The following is an 8,946-nucleotide window of genomic DNA, read 5'->3' on the forward strand; positions in this document are numbered from 1 at the left end:
GCTGCTCTCCCCCCCTTTCTCTCTGTAGTGCAGTACTGAAACAGCTGCTCTCCCCTCTCTCTCTCTCCCTGTAGTGCTGTACTGGAACAGCTGCTCTCCCTCTCTCTCCCTGTAGTGCTGTACTGAAACAGCTGCTCTCCCCCTCTCTCCCTGTAGTGCTGTACTGAAACAGCTGCTCTCCCTCTCTCTCCCTGTATTGCTGTACTGAAACAGCTGCTCCCCCTCTTTCTCCCTGTAGTGCTGCACTGAAACAGCTGCTCCCCCCATCTCTCCCTGTAGTGCTGTACTGAAACAGCTGCTCTCCCCCTCTCTCTCTGTAGTGCTGTACTGAAACAGCTGCTCTCCCTCTTTCTCCCTGTAGTGCAGTACTGAAACAGCTGCTCTCCCTCTCTCTCCCTGTAGTGCTGTACTGAAACAGCTGCTCCCCCTCTCTCCCTGTAGTGCTGTACTGAAACAGCTGCTCTCCCTCTCTCTCCCTGTACTGCTGTACTGAAACAGCTGCTCCCCCTCTCTCTCCCTGTAGTGCTGTACTGAAACAGCTGCTCTCCCCCTCTCCTGTAGTGCTGTACTGAAACAGCTGCTCTCCCTCTCTCTCCCTGTAGTGCTGTACTGAAACAGCTGCTCTCCCCCTCTCTCTCCCTGTAGTGCTGTACTGAAACAGCTGCTCCCCCCCCTATCTCCCTGTAGTGCTGTACTGAAACAGCTGCTCCCCCTTTCTCTCTGTAGTGCTGTACTGAAACAGCTGCTCTCCCTCTCTCTCCCTGTAGTGCTGTACTGAAACAGCTGCTCCCCCTCTTTCTCCCTGTAGTGCAGTACTGAAACAGCTGCTCTCTCTCCCTGTAGTGCTGTACTGAAACAGCTGCTCTCACCCTCTCTCTCCCTGTAGTGCTGTACTGAAACAGCTGCTCCCCCCCCTCTCTCTCTCCCTGTAGTGCTGTACTGGAACAGCTGCTCTCCCCCTCTCTCTCCCTGTAGTGCAGTACTGAAACAGCTGCTCTCTCCCTGTAGTGCTGTACTGAAACAGCTGCTCCCTCTCTCCCTGTTGTGCTGTACTGAAACAGCTGCTCCCCTTTCTCTCTCTGTAGTGCTGTACTGAAACAGCTGCTCTCTCTCTCTCCCTGTAGTGCTGTACTGAAACAGCTGCTCCCCTCTCTTTCTCCCTGTAGTGCTGTACTGAAACAGCTGCTCTCCCTCTTTTCCCTGCAGTGCAGTACTGAAACAGCTGCTCTCCCTCTCTCCCTGTAGTGCTGTACTGAAACAGCTGCTCTCCCCTCTCTCTCTCTCCCTGTAGTGCTGTACTGAAACAGCTGCTCTCCTCTTTCTCCCTGTAGTGCAGTACTGAAACAGCTGCTCTCCCTCTCTCTCCCTGTAGTGCTGTACTGAAACAGCTGCTCTTCCCTCTCTCTCCCTGTAGTGCTGTACTGAAACAGCTTCTCCCCTCTCTCCCTGTAGTGCTGTACTGAAACAGCTGCTCTCCTCTCTCTCCCTGTAGTGCTGTACTGAAACAGCTGCTCCCCCTCTTTCTCCCTGTAGTGCTGTACTGAAACAGCTGCTCTCCCCTCTCTCCCTGTAGTGCTGTACTGAAACAGCTGCTCTCCCCTCTCTCTCTCTCCCTGTAGTGCTGTACTGAAACAGCTGCTCTCTCCCTGTAGTGCTGTACTGAAACAGCTGCTCTCTCCCTGTAGTGCTGTACTGAAACAGCTGCTCCCCCTCTCTCCCTGTAGTGCTGTACTGAAACAGCTGCTCTCCCTCTCTCCCTGTAGTGCTGTACTGAAACAGCTGCTCCCCTCTCTCCCTGTAGTGCTGTACTGAAACAGCTGCTCCCCTCTCTCTGTAGTGCTGTACTGAAACAGCTGCTCCCCTCTCCCCTGTAGTGCTGTACTGAAACAGCTGCTCCCCCTCTCTCTCCCTGTAGTGCTGTACTGAAACAGCTGCTCTCCCCTCTCTCTCCCTGTAGTGCTGTACTGAAACAGCTGCTCTCCCTCTCTCTGTAGTGCTGTACTGAAACAGTTGCTCTCCCCTCTCTCTCCCTGTAGTGCTGTACTGAAACAGCTGCTCTCCCTCTCTCCCTGTAGTGCTGTACTGAAACAGCTGCTCCCCCCTCTCTCCCTGTAGTGCTGTACTGAAACAGCTGCTCTCCCCCTCTCTCTCCCTGTAGTGCTGTACTGAAACCGCTTCTCCCCTCTCTCCCTGTAGTGCTGTACTGAAACAGCTGCTCTCCCCCTCTCTCTCTCTCCCTGTAGTGCTGTACTGAAACAGCTGCTCTCTCCCTGTAGTGCTGTACTGAAACAGCTGCTCCCCCTCTCTCTCCCTGTAGTGCTGTACTGAAACAGATGCTCCTCTCTCTCCCTGTATTGCTGTACTGAAACAGCTGCTCCCCTCTTTCTCCCTGTAGTGCTGTACTGAAACAGCTGCTCTCCTCTTTCTCCCTGTAGTGCAGTACTGAAACAGCTGCTCTCCTCTCTCTCCCTGTAGTGCTGTACTGAAACAGCTGCTCTCCCCCTCTCTCTCCCTGTAGTGCTGTACTGAAACAGCTGCTCTCCCTCTTTCTCCCTGTAGTGCAGTACTGAAACAGCTGCTCTCCTCTCTCTCCCTGTAGTGCTGTACTGAAACAGCTGCTCTCTCTCTCTCTGTAGTGCTGTACTGAAACAGCTGCTCTCCCCCTCTCTCTCCCTGTAGTGCTGTACTGAAACAGCTGCTCTCCCTCTCTCTCCCTGTAGTGCTGTACTGAAACAGCTGCTCTCCCCCCTCTCTCTCTCTCCCTGTAGTGCTGTACTGAAACAGCTGCTCTCCTCTTTCTCCCTGTAGTGCAGTACTGAAACAGCTGCTCTCCCCTCTCTCCCTGTAGTGCTGTACTGAAACAGCTGCTCTCTCTCTCTGTAGTGCTGTACTGAAACAGCTGCTCTCCCCCTCTCTCCCTGTAGTGCTGTACTGAAACAGCTGCTCTCCTCTCTCTCCCTGTAGTGCTGTACTGAAACAGCTGCTCTCCCCCCTCTCTCTCTCTCCCTGTAGTGCTGTACTGAAACAGCTGCTCTCTCCCTGTAGTGCTGTACTGAAACAGCTGCTCTCCCTCTCTCTCCCTGTAGTGCTGTACTGAAACAGCTGCTCTCCCTCTCTCTCCCTGTAGTGCTGTACTGAAACAGCTGCTCCCCCTCTCTCCCTGTAGTGCTGTACTGAAACAGCTGCTCCCCCTCTCTCTGTAGTGCTGTACTGAAACAGCTGCTCTCCCTCTCTCTCTGTAGTGCTGTACTGAAACAGCTGCTCTCCCTCTCCCTCCCTGTAGTGTTGTACTGAAACAGCTGCTCCCCCTCTCTCTCCCTGTAGTGCTGTACTGAAACAGCTGCTCTCCCCCTCTCTCTCCCTGTAGTGCTGTACTGAAACAGCTGCTCTCCCTCTCTCTCCCTGTAGTGCTGTACTGAAACAGCTGCTCTCCCTCTCTCTGTAGTGCTGTACTGAAACAGCTGCTCTCTCCCCCTCTCTCTCCCTGTAGTGCTGTACTGAAACAGCTTCTCCCCCCTCTCTCCCTGTAGTGCTGTACTGAAACAGCTGCTCTCCCTCTCTCTCCCTGTATTGCTGTACTGAAACAGCTGCTCTCCCCCTCTCTCTCCCTGTAGTGCTGTACTGAAACAGCTGCTCTCCCTCTCTCTCCCTGTAGTGCTATACTGAAACAGCTGCTCTCCCTCTCTCCCTGTAGTGCTGTACTGAAACAGCTGCTCTCCCTCTCTCTCCCTGTAGTGCTGTACTGAAACAGCTGCTCCCCTCTCTCCCTGTAGTGCTGTACTGAAACAGCTGCAAACACGTGACTTGTAATGTTGTGGCATGCGGGCCTCGCTCTGCTGCTTTTTGGACTTAACATGACTGGGCAGGGCACAGCCATTGGCTTTATTACGGAGAGACCTACTCCTCAGTTTCATCAGATGTCCGGGTGGCTGGTCTCAGTTCCCATAGGCGAAGAAGCCGCATGTACTGGTCTGGCGTGGTTACATGTGGTCTGCAGTTGGCTTCTGGTAGAGAATTGAACATTCAATTATCTGGTAACAGCTCTAGTGGATATTCCTGCAGTCAGCATGCCAATTACCGGTCAAAAATTGTTGTGCCTACTCATTCCAGGGTTTTTAAAATGTATTTTTACTCTTTTCTACATTGCAGAATAATAGTGAAGACATGAACTATGAAATAACACATATGGAATCATGTAGTAATCAAAAAGTGTTAAACAAATCCAAATATATGTTATATTTGAAAAATCACAAAGTTGCCACCCTTTGCCTTGACAGCTTTGCACACGCTTGGCATTCTCTCAACCAGCTTCATGAGGTAGTCACCTGGAATGCATTTCAATTAACATGTGTGCCTTGTTAGAAGTTAAGTTGTTGAATTTCTTCCTCAATGCGTTTGAGCCAATCAGTTGTGTTGTGACACGGTAGGGGTGGTATACAGAAGATATGGTATATTGGGTAAAAGACCAAGTCCATATTATGTCAAGAACTGCTCAAATAAGCAAAGAGAAACTGCAGTCCATCATTACCTTAAGGACCACCACAGGAATGGAAGACCCAGAGTTACTTCTGTTGCAGAGGATACGTTCATTAGAGTTACCAGCCTCAGAAATGGCAGCCCAAATAAATGCTTCATAGAGTTCAAGTAACAGACACTTCTCAACATCAACTCTTCAGAGGAGACTGCATGAATCAGGCCTTCATGGTTAAATGTCTGCAAAGAAACCACTACTAAAGGACACCAATAAGAAGAGACTTGCTTGGGCCAAGAAACATGATCAAGGGACATTAGACTGGTGGATATCTGTCCTTTGGTCTGATCAGTCCAAATTTGCGATCTTTGGTTTCAAACTCAAAGTTGGTGAACGGATGATCTCCGCATCTGCAGCGATACGCCATCCATCTCGTTTGGTGGGACAAATGATAGTGGGACTATCATTTGTTTTTCAACAGGACAATGACCCAACACACTTCCAGGTGGTGTAAGGGATAATTGACCAAGAAGGAGAGTGATGGAGTGCTGTATCAGAAGACCTGGTCTCCACAATCCCCCGACCTCAACCAAATTGAGACGGTTTGGGATGAGTTAGACCGCAGAGTGAAGGAAAAGCAGCCAACAAGTTCTCGTTTTTCAACCACTACACAAATGTCTTGTTAGCAAACTAGTTTTGGTTAGGACATCGAATTTGCCTGACACAAGTCATTTTTCAAACATTTTTTTACAGACAGATTATTTAACTTATATCACTGTATCACAATTCCCGTTGGTCAGAAGTTTACATATACTAAGTTGACTGTGCCTTTAAACAGCTTGGAAAATTCCAGGAAATGTTGTCATGGCTTTAGAAGCTTCTGATTGGCTAATTGACATCATTTGAGTCAATTGAGGTGTACTCTGTGGATGTATTTCAAAGGCCTACCTTCAAACTCAGTGCCTCTTTGCTTGACATCATGGGAAAATCAAAAGAAATCAGCCAAGACATCGGAAAAAATTGTAGACCTCTACAAGTCTGGTTCATCCTTGGGAGCAATTTCCAAATGCCTGAAGGTACCACGTTTATCTGTACAAACAATAGTACGCAGGTATAAACACCATGGGACCACGCAGCCGTCATGCCGCTCAGGAAGGAGACGCCTTCTGTCTCCTTGAGATGAATGTACTTTGGTGCGAAAAGTGCAAATCAATCCCAGAACAACGGCAAAGGACCTTGTGAAGATGCTGGATGAATCAGGTACAAAATGATCTATATCCACAGTAAAACGAGTTCTATATTGACATAACCTGAAAGGCCGCTCGGCAAGGAAGAAGCCACTGCTCCAAAAAGCCAGACTACATGGGGACGAAGATCGTACTTTTTGGAGGAATGTCCTCTGGTCTGATGAAACAAAAAAATAACTGTTTGGTCATAATTATGTTTGGAGGAAAAAGAGGGATGCCTGCAAGCCGAAAAACACCATCCCAATCATGAAATTGTACTAGGCTAATCGCCCGGAGCATGAGCTCACTAAGCTAGACGGAGGAAGAAGCTTTCAGGATGATAAAGGAGGAAGATGAGGCTATCACATTGAAAGAAGAAGAGGATGTTATTACAGTGAAAGAGGAAGATGTGAAAGAGGTTGTCAGAGTAGGGGAGGAGGTAGAATCTTTAACAATGAAAAAGGAGGAAGATGACATAACATTGAAAGAAGAGGAAGAACCTTTTGGAGTAAAAGAGGAAGAGGAGGCTACCTCAATTAAAGAGGAGGAGGAAGACGTTTTGTGAGTGAAAAAAGGCTGAAGATCCGATTAACACCAGTGAGTGCTGACTTAAAAACGGGCACAAAATATGCATTTCTCGAACTAATGTGGGGTTTAAAGAGGCATTCTACTGAAGTTCTACACTTTAATATGTTGTTCAGTACTGAATAAATTGTTAAAGGTGCAATCCGTCATTGGTACATATATTTAGACTTTTATATTAGATTTATTGAAATGTCCATGTGGTCACATTAAAGTACTCTTCATCTAACAGGCTTTTCAAATTCAACATTGGTGCATAATTTCTACTTAAATTATCAAAGGGACGCAAAAGGGCACCCATTTCGTGGAACAACCCTTTAACATTTGCAACACAAACAGTATTTTACAAAATGATGATGAAAGTTTGCATTTTAGGCCCTTTTTAGACATATTCATGCCTCTTGTAAGACTCTGTGATTGTAATAGAAGATCATAAGTTTACCATCTGTTTGATGTTCTCATTCACACAGGAGAGAGACATGACTATGGTGGATCCTCTGGGAAGCCTCAACAACATCCTGATGCTGACGAGGCGGAGAAGAGTCTCTCCAGATCAGAACACCAGATGGTACAGCTTGGTCTGGTCTAGCGTACAGCTTGCTCTATTGGGGTCTGGGCTGGGTTTCTGTAAATCACTTGACATGACAACAGTGACATCGGCATCCATAATGATATGTGTTTGTGTCCCCTCTTTATGGTTACTAGGACAACGCTAGCCCTTCCTCCCTCCCAGAGTCCCTGTGTCGTGCCTCTCCCGGTAGCGCCTTACTGGGTATGAAGAGGTTGTCTGTGCTGCTGGTGGACTGCAAGAAAACAACAGGGCTGAGTGGAACTGTGAGAGGAGGAGCAGAGAAGAAAGGATCAGATTTGACACATCAAAGTAAGTGCTGTAGTTTAGTTTGAACAAATACAATAGATCTGCCCACTGGTATCTGTGACCAGGACAACCAGCAAAGTTATGTTAGTTGACAGGAAGATAGACTGGTGGATATGGATGTTATGAATATCATAACACTGAAAAAGGATTCTGCCAATGAAAAGAGAGAAACCAATAGACCATATTAAACATTGATGAAAGTTAGCTTTAGAGAAAAAGTTTCAAGTTGATCCAATGCGAAGTGCGTGTTTTACAGAAACCTTTCCTTAAAACATTATGGATGTTACATTGCCTGTCCTAGTCAACCCACCTATCTTTACAAGACTCTAGAACAGGAAAACATGATGGAGTCTTAAAGGAGGACTGTATCAGCTAATGATGAAACATGGAGTCTTAAAGGAGGCCTGTAGCATCTAATGATGAAACCTTATGGAGTCTTAAAGGAGGACTGTAGCATCTAATGATGAAACATGGAGTCTTAAAGGAGGACTGTAGCATCTAATGAAACATGGAGTCTTAAAGGAGGACTGTAGCATCTAATGATGAAACAGTATGGAGTCTTAAAGGAGGACTGTATCAGCTAATGATGAAACATGGAGTCTTAAAGGAGGCCTGTAGCATCTAATGATGAAACCTTATGGAGTCTTAAAGGAGGACTGTAGCATCTAATGATGAAACATGGAGTCTTAAAGGAGGACTGTAGCATCTAATGAAACATGGAGTCTTAAAGGAGGACTGTAGCATCTAATGATGAAACAGTATGGAGTCTTAAAGGAGGACTGTAGCATCTAATGATGAAACATTATGGAGTCTTAAAGGAGGACTGTAACAGCTAATGATGAAACATTATGGAGTCTTAAAGGAGGACTGTAGCATCTAATGATGAAATATTATGGAGTCTTAAAGGAGGACTGTAGCATCTAATGATGAAATATTATGGAGTCTTAAAGGAGGACTGTAGCATCTAATGATGAAACATTATGGAGTTTTAACCTGTATGGGAACGGGGTTCTGCCGCCAATGAAATTGCAGCGCGCCAAATACAAATCAACAGAAATCTCATAAATCAAATTTCTCAAACATTCAAGCATTAGGCACCATTTTAAAGATACGTCTCGTTAATCCAGCCACAGTGTCTGATTTAAAAAAATGCTTTACAGTGAAATCTCTACAAACGATTATGTTAGGTCACCACCAAGTCACAGAAAAACCCAGCCATTTTTCCAGCCAGAGAGGAGTCACAAAAAGCACAAATAGAGATCAAAATGTATCACTAACCTTTGATGATCTTCATCAGATGACACTCACAGGACTTCATGTTACACAATACATGTATGTTTTGTTCGATAAAGTGCATATTAATATCCAAAAATCTAATTTTACATTGGCGTGTTATGTTCAGTAGTTACAAAACATGCCACATCAATTTACAGAATTACTCATTATAAATGTTGATGAAAATACAAGTGTTATGCATGGAACTTTAGATAAACTTCTCCTTAATGCAACCGCTGTGTCAGATTTCAAAAAAACTTTACTGAAAAAGCATTTATTTTTTAAACTTTATTTAACCAGGCAAGTCAGTTAAGAACAAATTCTTATTTTCAATGACGGCCTAGGAACAGCGGGTTAACTGCCTGTTCAGGGGCAGAACGACAGATTTGTACCTTGTCAGCTCGGGGGTTTGAACTTGCAACCTTCCGGTTACTAGTCCAACGCTCTAACCACTAGGCTACCCTGCCGCCCGAAAAAGCATACCATGCAATAATCTGAGTACGGAGCTCAGAGCC

The sequence above is a fragment of the Oncorhynchus nerka genome, unplaced genomic scaffold, assembly GCF_034236695.1.
Source record: "Oncorhynchus nerka isolate Pitt River unplaced genomic scaffold, Oner_Uvic_2.0 unplaced_scaffold_1637, whole genome shotgun sequence".
NCBI lineage: Eukaryota > Metazoa > Chordata > Actinopteri > Salmoniformes > Salmonidae > Oncorhynchus > Oncorhynchus nerka.